Source organism: Hyla sarda, chromosome 8 (genome assembly GCF_029499605.1).
Source record: "Hyla sarda isolate aHylSar1 chromosome 8, aHylSar1.hap1, whole genome shotgun sequence".
Lineage (NCBI taxonomy): Eukaryota > Metazoa > Chordata > Amphibia > Anura > Hylidae > Hyla > Hyla sarda.
Window position 1 is genome coordinate 1,731,064 of NC_079196.1, and position 16,839 is coordinate 1,747,902.

Sequence of the window (16,839 nt, forward strand, 5' to 3'; positions counted from 1 at the left end):
TTATATACAGTATATACCAGGTTATACCAGCATGGTCCATATCAGTATATACAGGAGATATATAACTTATACCAGCTGTACATATATATTATATACAGTATATACCAGGTTATACCAGCATGGTCCATATCACTATATACAGGAGATATATAACTTATACCAGCTGTACATATATATTATATACAGTATATACCAGGTTATACCAGCATGGTCCATATCACTATATACAGGAGATATATAACTTATACCAGCTGTACATATATATTATATACAGTATATACCCAGGTTATACCAGCATGGTCCATATCACTATATACAGGAGATATATAACTTATACCAGCTATACATATATATTATACACAGTATATACCAGCAAGGTCAATATCACTATATACAGGAGATATATAACTTATACCAGCTGTACATATCTAATTATATACAGTATATACCAGCATGGTCCATATCACTATATACAGGAGATATATAACTTATACCAGCTGTACATATATATTATATACAGTATATACCAGCATGGTCCATATCACTATATACAGGAGATATATAACTTATACCAGCTATACATATATATTATACACAGTATATACCAGCAAGGTCAATATCACTATATACAGGAGATATATAACTTATACCAGCTGTACATATCTAATTATATACAGTATATACCAGCATGGTCCATATCACTATATACAGGAGATATATAACTTATACCAGCTATACATATATATTATACACAGTATATACCAGCAAGGTCAATATCACTATATACAGGAGATATATAACTTATACCAGCTATACATATATATTATACACAGTATATACCAGGTTATACCAGCATGGACCATATCACTATATACAGGAGATATATAACTTATACCAGCTGTACATATATATTATATACAGTATATACCAGGTTATACCAGCATGGTCCATATCACTATATACAGGAGATATATAACTTATACCAGCTGTACATATATATTATATACACTATATACCCAGGTTATACCAGCATGGTCCATATCACTATATACAGGAGATATATAACTTATACCAGCTGTATATATATATTATATACAGTATATACCCAGGTTATACCAGCATGGTCCATATCACTATATACAGGAGATATATAACTTATACCAGCTGTACATATATATTATATACAGTATATACCAGCATGGTTCATATCACTATATACAGTATATACCAGGTTATACCAGCATGGTCCATATCACTATATACAGTATATATAACTTATACCAGCTGTGCATATATATTATATACAGTATATACCAGGTTATACCAGCATGGTCCATATCACTATATACAGGAGATATATAACTTATACCAGCTGTACATATATATATTATATACAGTATATACCCAGGTTATACCAGCATGGTCCATATCACTATATATACAGGAGATATATAACTTATACCAGCTGTACATATATATTATATACAGTATATACCAGGTTATACCAGCATGGTCCATATCACTATATACAGGAGATATATAACTTATACCAGCTGTACATATATATTATATACAGTATATACCAGCATGGCCCACATCACTATATACAGGAGATATATAACTTATACCAGCTGTACATATATATTATACAGTATATACCATGTTATACCAGCATGGTCCATATCACTATATACAGGAGATATATAACTTATACCAGCTGTACATATATATTATATACAATATATACCCAGGTTATACCAGCATGGTCCATATCACTATATACAGTATATATAACTTATAACAGCTGTACATATATATATTATATACAGTATATATCAGGTTATACCAGCATGGTCCATATCACTATATACAGGAGATATATAACTTATACCAGCTGTACATATATATTATATACAGTATATACCAGGTTATACCAGCATGGTCCATATCACTATATACAGGAGATATATTATTTATACCAGCTGTACATATATATTATATACAGTATATACCAGGTTATACCAGCATGGTCCATATCACTATATACAGGAGATATATAACTTATACCAGCTGTGCATATATATTATATACAGTATATACCCAGGTTATGCCAGCATGTTCCATATCACTATATACAGGAGATATATAACTTATAACAGCTGTACATATATATTATATACAGTATATACCCAGGTTATACCAGCATGGTCCATATCACTATATACAGGAGATATATAACTTATACCAGCTGTACATATATATTATATACAGTATATACCAGGTTATACCAGCATGGTCCATATCACTATATACAGGATATATAACTTATACCAGCTGTACATATATATATTATATACTGTATATACCAGCATGGTCCATATCACTATATACAGGAGATATATAACTTATACCAGCTGTACATATATATTATATACAGTATATACCCAGGTTATACCAGCATGGTCCATATCACTATATACAGGAGATATATAACTTATACCAGCTGTACATATATATTATATACAGTATATACCACGTTATACCAGCATGGTCCATATCACTATATACAGGAGATATATAACTTATACCAGCTGTACATATATAATTATATACAGTATATACCAGGTTATACCAGCAAGGTCCAAATCACTATATACAGGAGATATATAACTTATACCAGCTGTACATATATAATTATATACAGTATATACCAGGTTATACCAGCAAGGTCCAAATCACTATATACAGGAGATATATAACTTATACCAGCTGTACATATATATTATATACAGTATATACCCAGGTTATACCAGCATGGTCCATATCACTATATACAGGAGATATATAACTTATACCAGCTGTACATATATATTATATACAGTATATACCAGGTTATACCAGCATGGTCCATATCACTATATACAGGAGATATATAACTTATACCAGCTGTACATATATATTATATACAGTATATACCAGGTTATACCAGCATGGTCCATATCACTATATACAGGAGATATATAACTTATACCAGCTGTACATATATATTATATACTGTATATACCAGCAAGGTCCATATCACTATATACAGGAGATATATAACTTATACCAGCTGTACATATATATTATATACAGTATATACCCAGGTTATACCAGCATGGTCCATATCACTATATACAGGAGATATATAACTTATACCAGCTGTACATATATATTATATACAGCATATACCAGGTTATACCAGCATGGTCCATATCACTTTATACAGGAGATATATAACTTATACCAGCTGTACATATATATTATATACAGTATATACCAGGTTATACCAGCATGGTCCATATCACTATATACAGTATATATAACTTATACCAGCTGTACATATATATTATACACAGTATATACCAGGTTATACCAGCATGGTCCATATCACTATATACAGGAGATATATAACTTATACCAGCTGTACATATATATTATATACAGTATATACCAGGTTATACCAGCATGGTCCATATCACTATATACCGGAGATATATACCTTATACCAGCTGTACATATATATTATATACAGTATATACCAGGTTATACCAGCATGGTCCATATCACTATATACAGGAGATATATAACTTATACCAGCTGTACATATATATTATATACAGTATATACCAGGTTATACCAGCATGGTCCATATCACTATATACATGAGATATATAACTTATACCAGCTGTACATATATATATTATATACAGTATATACCAGGTTATACCAGCATGGTCCATATCACTATATACAGGAGATATATAACTTATACCAGCTGTACATATATATTATATACAGTATATACCAGGTTATACCAGCATGGTCCATATCACTGTATACAGGAGATATATAACTTATACCAGCTGTACATATATATTATATTCAGTATATACCAGGTTATACCAGCATGGTCCATATCACTATATACAGGAGATATATAACTTATACCAGCTGTACATATATATTATATACAGTATATACCAGGTTATACCAGCATGGTCCATATCACTATATACAGGAGATATATAACTTATACCAGCTGTACATATATATTATATACAGTATATATCAGGTTATACCAGCATGGTCCATATCACTATATACAGGAGACATATAACTTATACCAGCTGTAAATATATATTATATACAGTATATACCAGATTATACCAGCATGGTCCATATCACTATATACAGTATATATAACTTATACCAGCTGTACATATATATTATATACAGTATATACCAGGTTATACCAGCATGGTCCATATCACTATATACAGGAGATATATAACTTATACCAGCTGTACATATATATTATATACAGTATATACCAGGTTATACCAGCATGGTCCATATCACTATATACAGGAGATATATAACTTATACCAGCTGTACATATATATTATATACAGTATATACCCAGGTTATATCAGCATGGTCCATATCACTATATATACAGGAGATATATAACTTATACCAGCTGTACATATATATTATATACAGTATATACCAGGTTATACCAGCATGGTCCATATCACTATATACAGGAGATATATAACTTATACCAGCTGTACATATATATTATATACAGTATATACCAGGTTATACCAGCATGGTCCATATCACTATATACAGGAGATATAACTTATACCAGCTGTACATATATATTATATACAGTATATACCAGCATGGTCCATATCACTATATACAGGAGATATATAACTTATACCAGCTGTACATATATATTATATACAGTATATACCAGGTTATACCAGCATGATCCATATCACTATATACAGGATATATATAACTTATACCAGCTGTACATATATATTATATACAGTATATACCAGGTTATACCAGCAAGGTCCATATCACTATATACAGGAGATATAACTTATACCAGCTGTACATATATATTATATACAGTATATACCAGGTTATACCAGCATGGTCCATATCACTACATACAGTATATATAACTTATACCAGCTGTACATATATATTATATACAGTATATACCAGGTTATACCAGTATGGTCCATGTCACTATATACAGGAGATATATAACTTATACCAGATGTACATATATATTATATACAGTATATACAAGGTTATACCAGCATGGTCCATATCACTATATACAGTATATATAACTTTTACCAGCTGTACATATATATTATATACAGTATATACCAGGTTATACCAGCATGGTCCATATCACTATATACAGGAGATATATAACTTATACCAGCTGTACATATATATTATATACAGTATATACCGGGTTATACCAGCATGGTTCATATCACTATATACAGGAGATATATAACTTATACCAGCTGTACATATATATTATATACAGTATATACCAGGTTATACCAGCATGGTCCATATCACTATATACAGGAGATATATAACTTATACCAGCTGTACATATATATTATATACAGTATATACCAGGTTATACCAGCATGGTCCATATCACTATATACAGGAGATATATAACTTATACCAGCTGTACATATAAATTATATACAGTATATACCCAGGTTATACCAGCATGGTCCATATCACTATATACAGGAGATATATAACTTATACCAGCTGTACATATATATTATATACAGTATATACCAGATTATACCAGCATGGTCCATATCACTATATACAGGAGATATATAACTTATACCAGCTGTACATATATATTATATACAGTATATACCAGGTTATACCAGCATGGTCCATATCACTATATACAGTATATATAACTTTTACCAGCTGTACATATATATAATATACAGTATATACCAGGTTATACCAGCATGGTCCATATCACTATATACAGGAGATATATAACTTATACCAGCTGTACATATATATTATATACAGTATATACCAGGTTATACCAGCATGGTCCATATCACTATATACAGTATATATAACTTTTACCAGCTGTACATATATATTATATACAGTATATACCAGGTTACATAACATTATTTAGCTTTGGTTGGAATCTTCTTCCCCATTCTCCATTATAATAATATCCAGGTCATGTCATGACTTCTTCTGCTACTATTTATACTTTTATATTGTCTTTTCTGGTGATTCGTGTCCTCAGACTATGGCGGTCATGTGATGTTGTGGTTTTTTCTTCTACAATCACAAGGCCGTCCCATGGATGAGCGCCGGACGCCACAAGACGAGGACGAGAGACTCATCTCCTACAATGTATTTCATCACAAATCAAGGACAAAACTTTAAATAGAACAAGAATTCGGAGATGAAGAGAAAATGTGGAACCTTTAGAATTTTAATGAGAATTTGGAGATGGGGGAGGGGTGGGAAGATGTGAGCGGAATATGTATGATACAGGAATAAAACCGTACGGTGACAAAAAACAAAACCCAACCAATAGAAAGACAAAGATTCAAGAGAATAAATCAAAAGTGCAAACCTTCAAAATGAAGAAACACAGCTCAAAATTTACAGATGTTTCCTAAATTAAAAATGATATTCTAATACATAGAGGAAAGTTTTATAGTAGTTATATTCTTGTATATGGGAGCAGTATTATAGTAGTTATATTCTTGTATATAGGAGCAGTATTATAGTAGTTATATTCTTGTATATAGGGAGCAGTATTATAGTAGTTATATTCTTGTATATAGGAGCAGTATTATAGTAGTTATATTCTTGTATATAGGAGCAGTATTATAGTAGTTATATTCTTGTATATAGGAGCAGTATTATAGTAGTTATATTCTTGTATATAGGATCAGTATTATAGTAGTTATATTCCTGTATATAGGAGCAGTATTATAGTAGTTATATTCTTGTATATAGGAGCAGTATTATAGTAGTTATATTCTTGTATATAGGAGCAGTATTATAGTAGTTATATTCCTGTATATAGGATCAGTATTATAGTAGTTATATTCTTGTATATAGGGGCAGTATTATATTTGTTATATTCTTGTATATAGGAGGCAGTATTATAGTAGTTATATTCTTCTATATAGGAGCAGGATTATAGTAGTTATATTCTTGTATATATAGGAGCAGTATTATAGTAGTTATATTCTTGTATATAGGGGCAGTATTATAGTAGTTATATTCCTGTATATAGGAGCAGTATTATAGTAGTTATATTCTTGTATATAGGAGCAGTATTATAGTAGTTATATTCTTGTATATAGGAGGCAGTATTTTAGTAGTTATATTCTTGTATATAGGAGCAGTATTATAGTAGTTATATTCTTGTATATAGGAGCAGTATTATAGTAGTTATATTCTTGTATATAGGAGGTAGTATTATAGTAGTTATATTCTTGAATATAAGAGCAGTATTATAGTAGTTATAATCTTGTATATAGGAGGCAGTATTATAGTAGTTATATTCTTGTATATAAGAGGCAGTATTATAGTAGTTATATTCTTGTATATAGGAGCGGTATTATAGTAGCTATATTCTTGTATATAGGGGGCAGTATTATAGTAGTCATATTCTTGTATATAGGGGGCAGTAATATAGTAGTTATATTCTTGTATATAGGAGCAGTATTATAGTAGTTATAATCTTGTATATAGGAGCAGTATTATAGTAGTTATATTCTTGTATATAGGAGCAGTATTATAGTAGTTATATTCCTGTATATAGGAGCAGTATTATAGTAGTTATATTCTTGTATATAGGAGCAGTTTTATAGTAGTTATATTCTTGTATATAGGGGCAGTATTATAGTAGTTATATTCTTGTATATAGGGGCAGTATTATAGTAGTTATATTCTTGTATATAGGAGCAGTATTATAGTAGTTATATTCTTGTATATAAGAGGCAGTATTATAGTAGTTATATTCTTGTATATAGGAGCAGTATTATAGTAGATATATTCTTGTATATAGGAGGTAGTATTATAGTAGTTATATTCTTGTATATAGAAGCAGTATTATAGTAGTTATATTCTTGTATAAAGGAGCAGTATTATAGTAGTTATATTCTTGTATATAGGAGCAGTATTATAGTAGTTATATTCTTGTGTATAGGAGCAGTATTATAGTAGTTCTATTCTTGTATATAGGAGCAGTGTTATAATAGTTATATTCTTGTATATAGGAGCAGTATTATAGTAGTCATATTCTTGTATATAGGAGCAGTATTATAGTAGTCATATTCTTGTATATAGGAGCAGTATTATAGTAGTTATATTCTTGTATATAGGAGCAGTATTATAGTAGTTATATTCTTGTATATAGGAGCAGTATTATAGTAGTTATATTCTTGTGTATAGGAGCAGTATTGTAGTAGTTATATTCTTGTATATAGGAGCAGTATTATAGTAGTTATATTCCTGTATATAGGAGCAGTATTATAGTAGTTATATTCTTGTATATAGGAGCAGTTTTATAGTAGTTATATTCTTGTATATAGGAGCAGTATTATAGTAGTTATATTCTTGTATATAGGAGCAGTATTATAGTAGTTATATTCTTGTGTATAGGAGCAGTATTATAGTAGTTATATTCTTGTATATAGGAGGCAGTATTATAGTAGTTATATTCTTGTATATAGGAGCAGTATTATAGTAGATATATTCTTGTATATAGGAGGTAGTATTATAGTAGTTATATTCTTGTATATAGAAGCAGTATTATAGTAGTTATATTCTTGTATATAGGAGCAGTATTATAGTAAATATATTATTGTATATAGGAGCAGTAATATAGTAGATATCTTCTTGTATATAGGAGGTAGTATTATAGTAGTTATATTCTTGTATATAGGAGCAGTATTATAGTAGATATATTCTTGTATATAGGAGGTAGTATTATAGTAGTTATATTCTTGTATATAGAAGCAGTATTATAGTAGTTATATTCTTGTATATAGGAGCAGTATTATAGTAAATATATTATTGTATATAGGAGCAGTAATATAGTAGATATCTTCTTGTATATAGGAGGTAGTATTATAGTAGTTATATTCTTGTATATAGGAGCAGTATTATAGTAGATATATTCTTGTATATAGGAGGTAGTATTATAGTAGTTATATTCTTGTATATAGAAGCAGTATTATAGTAGTTATATTCTTGTATATAGTAGCAGTATTATAGTAGATATATTCTTGTATATAGGAGCAGTATTATAGTAGATATATTCTTGTATATAGGAGGTAGAATTATAGTAGTTATATTCTTGTATATAAGAGCAGTATTATAGTAGTTATATTCTTGTATATAGGAGGCAGTATTATAGTAGTTATATTCTTGTATATAAGAGGCAGTATTATAGTAGTTATATTCTTGTATATAGGAGCGGTATTATAGTAGTTATATTCTTGTATATAGGAGGCAGTATTATAGTAGTTATATTCTTGTATATAGGAGCAGTATTATAGTAGATATATTCTTGTATATAGGAGGTAGTATTATAGTAGTTATATTCTTGTATATAGGAGCAGTATTATAGTAGTTATACTCTTGTATATAGGAGGAAGTATTATAGTAGTTATATTCTTGTATATAGGAGCAGTATTATAGTAAATATATTATTGTATATAGGAGCAGTATTATAGTAGATATATTCTTGTATATAGGAGGTAGTATTATAGTAGTTATATTCTTGTATATAGGAGCAGTATTATAGTAGTTATATTCTTGTATATAGGCGCAGTATTATAGTAGTTATATTCTTGTATATAGGAGGCAGCATTATAGTAGTTATATTCTTGTATATAGGAGCAGTATTACTGTAGTTATATTCTTGTATATAGGAGCAGTATTATAGTAGTTATATTCTTGTATATAGAAGCAGTATTATAGTAGTTATATTCTTGTATATAGGAGCAGTATTATAGTAGATATATTCTTGTATATAGGGGCAGTATTATAGTAGATATATTCTTGTATATAGGAGGCAGTATTATAGTAGTTATATTCTTGTATATAGGAGGCAATTTTTATTGTGAAAACAAACAAAATTACAAGTAACATAAATTCTTACAATGCAAAACAAAAATAACAAGCATTGTACACACAATGACTACTCAACTAGAGTATGTACAGAGTAATATTAAACTTAGAAAGTCCACATTTGCTGGAAAAGGAAAAACACAAAAAAAATTTATAAATCATCTGTGTTAAACCAAAGAGACATTCCTCCATAATTTCCCATTATTTTGGTTCCTCCGTATCTCTAATGACTTTACCCACTGGAGCTCGGACATGATCTGTCTTACTGCTGTGATGTGGTGGAATGGCTCGTTGTGTATGGACACTCTAGTTCTCATGTGCCAATGGTAATATTTAATGATTGTTATAATTATGTACATTGTCCCCCTGTCTACAGTCCTGTTACTGGATGGTACAGCATATATGATGTCAGGATACGTCAGGTTCTGCAGTAATGGGATGTTCAGCTTACCGGACACTTCTTCCCATATCCTCCTCCCGGCCCTGCAGTCAGATATGAAATGCTCCATGGTCTCCTCCTGCTGACAACCCAGAGGACAGTTCCTATCAGAAACGCTTAGATATTTCAGGTTACCCCTGACAAAGAGCCTCCCATGGAGCGACAGCCAAGCTATGTCAAAGAATTTTGCGGGGAGTCGTTTCCCATTGAGGAACTTTAGACTTTCTTGTAAAGTGCTGGTCACACAGTCCCTCAAGGCAAGTGGAGAACAGAAGAAAGCCCTACAAACCCTTACGTATAGATCCTTCCTTGGCTTACTCTCTATATAGGACTTCTCAATGCGCCATCTCTTCAGACATCTGAGCCCGTATTCCAGGTACGGGGGGAGGTAGTCACGCGTCCATCTCCCCCTCTTGAGACTGCCGCCTCGCACCCAAGACTCTGCAAAAGGCAATATCCAGTCCCTGATACTATTCGCCCACAGGGAGCTGTTGTTTGAGTCCAGGCAACCAAAATTAACTTTTAGAAACATGGAGTCAAAGAACACCCTTGGATTCAGCATATCCAACCCACCCTCTCTCCTCTGTAGGTAGGTGACCCCTCTTTTTATCAGGTTCAACCTGTTCCCCCAGAACATTTGGAAGAACAGGCTAAAGAGCCGAGCAGAGAAAGATTCTGGCAAAGGAAAAACAACAGAGACATACAAAAAGACGGGGACCAGGTAAGTCTTCAACATTTTAACCCTTTCTCTATAGGTCAGCCTCCAGTTCTTCCATCGCTGAACCTTTGCATTTCCGGCTTCCAACTTCTCTTCCCAATTTAATTTGGCGTTATCGTCCCTCCCGAATTTGACCCCTAGGATTTTAATATAGGAGGAGGCTCTCACAAATTGGGTCAGATCAAAATCTGGATCAGTATCTGATACCCAGAGAGCTTGACTCTTCTCAAGGTTGACCAGAGACCCTGAGGCCTCCGAGTAACTTTTGATGGCCGCAGACAACATCTCCACCTCACGAGGCTCAGATATCACTACAGTCACATCATCCGCGTAGGCAACAACACTCAGGGGCAGGCAGTGGGGGACCGGCACCCCCTGAAAACCACACTCCTGCAGTGACCTCAGAAACGGGTCTAAGGCAAATACATACAGCAGCGGGCTCAGTGGGCAACCTTGTTTCACCCCCGCCTCAACCCTGAACGTGTCACCCTGCCAACCATTGATCAGAGGAAAGCTCTCGGCCTCACAATACAAAGTCTTCAGCCAATCGATGAATTGTCCCGGAATACCGTACTTTGACAAAGTGGCCCATAGATACTCATGATCTACTCTGTCAAAGGCTTTAGCCTGGTCAAGACTCACAACATATCTCCCACACCTCAGGGCTTTACATCTCTCAAACATCTCCCTTATGGAGATCACTGCCCCAGAGATGTTCCGCCCTTTTACTGTGCCATACTGACAGCCTGCCAACAGTGCCGGGGACAGACAAACTAACCTAGAAAACAGGATTTTTGCCAGAATCTTCCTGTCGACATTCAAGAGGGCAATTGGCCTCCAGTTCTTGATGTCACTCGGCTCTTTACCTTTAGACAGCAGAATCAGCGAGGACACTCTCATGGATGGAGGCATCAGGTGACTTTCTAGACAATTTGTGTAAACATCCACGAGGATTGGGGCCAAGAGGTCTCTGAATGTCTTATAGAATTCTGCTGTTATCCCATCTGGACCTGGTGCCTTCTTCACATGTAACTTATCAATGGCCTCTTTGACCTCCGCCACCGTCAATTCTGCTGTCAAAGGAGAAAAGTCCAAATCATTAGTATCAGGGAGCGGAGTTGTCTCCAAGAATTGGGTCATCTTGTCTCTATCCAAAACCTTCCTCTGAAACAAGTCAGCATAGTACGATCTCACCACCCCCAGGATACCCTCCCGAGATTCCTGCAAAACACCCTGGGAGTCAGTGAGACCGGTGACAGATTTATTTGCCACCCGCTCCCGGCAATTCTCAAAGGGATCAGGAGACCCTAAGGACCCATAATCCCTTTCAAGAACCAGGGAGGTATACCTGCTGTACTGATACTGCCTTATCTCAGATTTCAGCCGGTCTATCCTTTGTTGGTCCCCACCCGCCGAATATAGTGACTCCAATTCTTTCCGCAGCTTGAGATACTGGCCATACTTACTCTTCCCCTTTATAACTGACAGTCTCTTTAAGAGGGTTCTGATCTCATCCTTGACATCCTCCCACCAGGCGTCCATATCATCATAGAAGTCCACCCTCTCTAGCTGACTCTGTATAAGAGAGTGAACCTGTCTCTGCACAGAAGGATCCTCTAATAGACTGGAATTCAGTCTCCACAACCCTCTACCTGTCTCAGGACCCTGTGTGACACCCAGACAAAAATATAAGGCCAGATGGTCAGAATAAGGGACGATCTTCTCATCCTTCTCACCAATGGTCTCTGTGGGACTAACCAGAGCTAAATCTATACGACTACTTCTTCCACCACAGAAATAGGTAAATTTTGGTTTCCGACCACCCTGCACAAACACATCTGACAACCCGGCCTGTAGAATAATGTTGTTTAAGACCTTGGAGTCTCGGGTTAGAGGTCTATTAGAGGATCTGTCACTAGTTGTTCTGGAGGCATTAAAATCTCCGGCCAAGATGACAGGGACAGACGTGAAGAGATATGGCTTCACTTCATTATAAAGGTTAACCCTTTCAGTCACTGTCTGTGAACCATAGATATTAATGAGTCGGAGCCTTCTACCCCGAATAGTAACTTCTAGCATTAGGCACCTTCCCATCAATACCTCTGTCAGCCTATGTACAGTTACATCATTGGTGGTAAACAGGATAGAGACCCCGGCACTTGGTTCCACAGCCAGTGACCAAAAGGATGGACCAGACCGCCATTCACGCTCTGCCTCACGTAACAGTCCTTGAGTATTTAAACGTGTCTCCTGTAAGAAGATGATGTCAGCATCAATAGACTTTAGATGGTCATATACGACATGTCTGGTCCTCCTCACTCTGACACTGTTCACATTACTGGAGAACACTTTAAGGGTAAAGTCGGCCATCATAACAAAGGAAAGAAGAAAGTGCAGAGATGTCACCCCCATCATCACAGATCTGAGTCTGAGCCCTCCTGCTGACCACCTGTTTCCATGTCCGATTCGGACAGACGTTTTGCTCGTGGGGGTCTCTTTTTTGTGGGGGGATCACCCTCTTGGTCTTCATTAAATTCATCTATCACTCTCTTTAGCTCCCTCTCCATCTCTTCCTCAACGTCTGACTCTGATAGGACACTGTACCTATTTGTGATGGTCATGACACCTGACCCGGGGTCTACTTTCTTTTTGGAGGGCTTTTGGACAGTGGTCCATCCCTCCTCAGGCTTACGGCTGGTTTTGTCTTTCTTCCGTCTCTTCTGCGGATTTATTGATGCTGGGGCAGAAGAAGACATGGCCACAACCTGCTCAGTGACCTCCCTGTTCCCCTCAGTGGCTCCTGGCTGGGACTGGTCGGGCACTGTGTCACCAATATTGTCACCCATATTGTCACCGCTAGTGTCACCAATATTGTCACCCATATCGTCACCTCTAGTGTCACCCATGTTATGCTGAGGCTCAGGTTGTGTCACTGCTGACCCTGACACCAACGTCTCCTCCTCCAGGTCCTCTGCCCCCTCCAGCAGGTCCTCATCAGGGAAGTCTTTACAGATGTTATGCCAGGCGTCAGGACAGTCCCTGTGGGAGTGACCGGTCTTACCACAGAGGTTGCAGCGGATGTTCTGGCAGGTGGTGCTGACATGGCCGATCTCCCCACATAAATTACACTTCACTAGGGTGCAGACACTCGCGATATGACCGGTCTTCCCACACTTGAAGCATTTTCTGGGCTGACCTGCATAGAAGCAAACCCCTTTCTCCCAACCAATGAAGAAAGAATTGGGCAGATGTTGGGTTATGTTGTTTATCTGCCGTAACTTTACCAGGACCTTCCACCCGCCCGTCCATATGCCGTCCTCATCCCTGGTCTTAGTCAGGTCTGACATTAGGTCACAGTGTCTCTTTAACCACACAACAATATCCTGGGGGGGGACAGACTCATTCCAGAATATAATGGTGACATTCGCTGTGTCTGGTCTGGAGATGGGGACAAAGCTGAACTTATTCCAGCCATCAGCATCTCTCACCCGGGTGACATGGGCCCAGAAGCGGTCCAGGTCAGACATGAGTTTGAAGCTGACGTCATAGCCCTGCCTGTCAGGAAGGTTTATCACTGCCAGGATGTTAGATGGCAGGAAGCCCATTTGGTGGCACAGAAGTTCACGGACCACAAACCTCCTGTCAGGCAGCTCCTCCTTGGCCTCTCTATGTCTGAACCTGACCACGTTCCTCCTCTTGAAAGCCTGACCCGTGTAGTTTACATTGGACATGAATGGTGACCCGCGGCTCCAGGCATTACCAGAGGAGGCGCCACTACTTCTACCCTCCTGCTGTACTTGGGGGCGCTGTGGTGGCTGCTGACCAGCCGTACTAGGGGGGTCTGATACTTGTGTGACTAAAGGGGGGAAGTGTTGTGCATCAGACTGTACAGCCCCCTCCCCACCATCAACCTCTATACTCTGGGGGTCACCAGCCTCTGGAGGCTGAACTAATGGTGGACCTGACCCCAGAGATGACCCCAGATCCCACACAGACTGTGAAGCGCCCCCCTCTGCAGACACATTATCAGTAATATCACATACATTCATATCATTGCAGTCACTGGCAGAATGATCTTGCACTACAGAGCCCAGCAAGCCCTGCAGAGCCATGTCCTGTGAACTCTCTGCTGCACTGCTGCCTTCAGGTAAGAGTCCACAGTCCTGCTGCTCTCTACTGCCCCCAGGGGCTTGTGGTGACTGCACAACGGTTACAGAGTTACCTTCTGGTAGGAGTCCATAGTCCTGCTTCACCGTGCTGACTGCTGGGACTTGTGGTACCTCTGGAGGAGTCTCTGCAGGTCTCTGATGTTGCTGGACGCTTGCTTCTGCTTGTCTGTACAAATTTCCTTTCTCAAAAGGGAAGCTGGCTGGTCTGAGGAGTGGTCTTGCACAGGACTGCTGGATGTCCTCTTGTCTTGTACAGGACTGCTGGGTGTCCCCTGGTGAGGCTGTAGACTTGGGTTCAGCAGTAGATGTAGATGACTTTGGTCTTTCCTTATATCCCTCAAATCTTTGCTGATTTCTGAAGGTCTCAGCGACTGGTCCCATCCGCTCCAATACGTCCTCCATGTCCTGCACAGTGTCAGCGAGCTGCACAGCGAGGGAGCTCAGCTTCTTATCATGTACAGCCTGGTTATTGGGGTTTGCTGCCTTTAGCTTGTAAATACATTCAATTTGTTTCTGCAGCTGTAACTTAGTCTTTTTTAAAGTCTCAAGTCTCTTTACCAGAGCTGGGATCTGCTCGGCCAAACATAGTTCAGGCGCCCGCTGAGTATTGGGGGGCCGCGCTGGTGGGGTACTCACAGGACTCTGCTTCTGAGGTGGGATCTGCTCGGCCAGACATAGTTCAGGCGCCCGCTGAGTATTGGGGGGCCGCGCTGGTGGGGTACTCACAGGACTCTGCTTCTGAGGTGGGATCTGTCTCGGTGTTGCTGTGGTCACTGCTGCGGGGTCACAATCTCCAGACTGGGGACTGGGCCCCTGGTTCTTCCCAGTGACCGCACTTGTGGCCCCCTGAAGCCTTCCTGGTGTACTCCCTCTGGTCCCCTCTGGCGTGCTTGTAACTTTTGCGCTGCTCCCGCTCCCGTATCGTGTGCGGTCAGAACGTATCAGGACAGGCTGCTGCAGATTCTCCTGCATGGTCTGCTTCTCCAGGGATGTTCTCCTCTGTCTGACTGCAGGAGGGGGGGATTGTACCTGCAGCCATTACCTGACTTGATGATTCCTTCTTTAGTTCCACAGCTTTCTTCTCATCTGTGCTTCTTACTGCACCAGAACTGACAACATTCTGAACATTTCTCACATCCAGAGAAACTTTAGGATTTTCATCCATGGTTTGTGGTGTCTGGGGATTAATTCCCAGAATAGGCCGAGAAGCCTGGGCCTTGCTTGGGGAGCTTCCCCACCCAGGGTGGCCCCTCCCTGGGCTTTCTCCAGACATCAGGAGAGCAACACAGACACAACCTCTCAGCTAGGAGGCAGTATTATAGTAGTTATATTCTTGTATATAGGAGCAGTATTATAGTAGTTATATTCTGGTATATAGGAGCAGTATTATAGTAGTTAGATTCTTGTATATAGGAGCAGTATTATAGTAGTTATATTCTTGTATATAGGAGCAGTATTATAGTAGTTATATTCTTGTATATAGGGGCAGTATT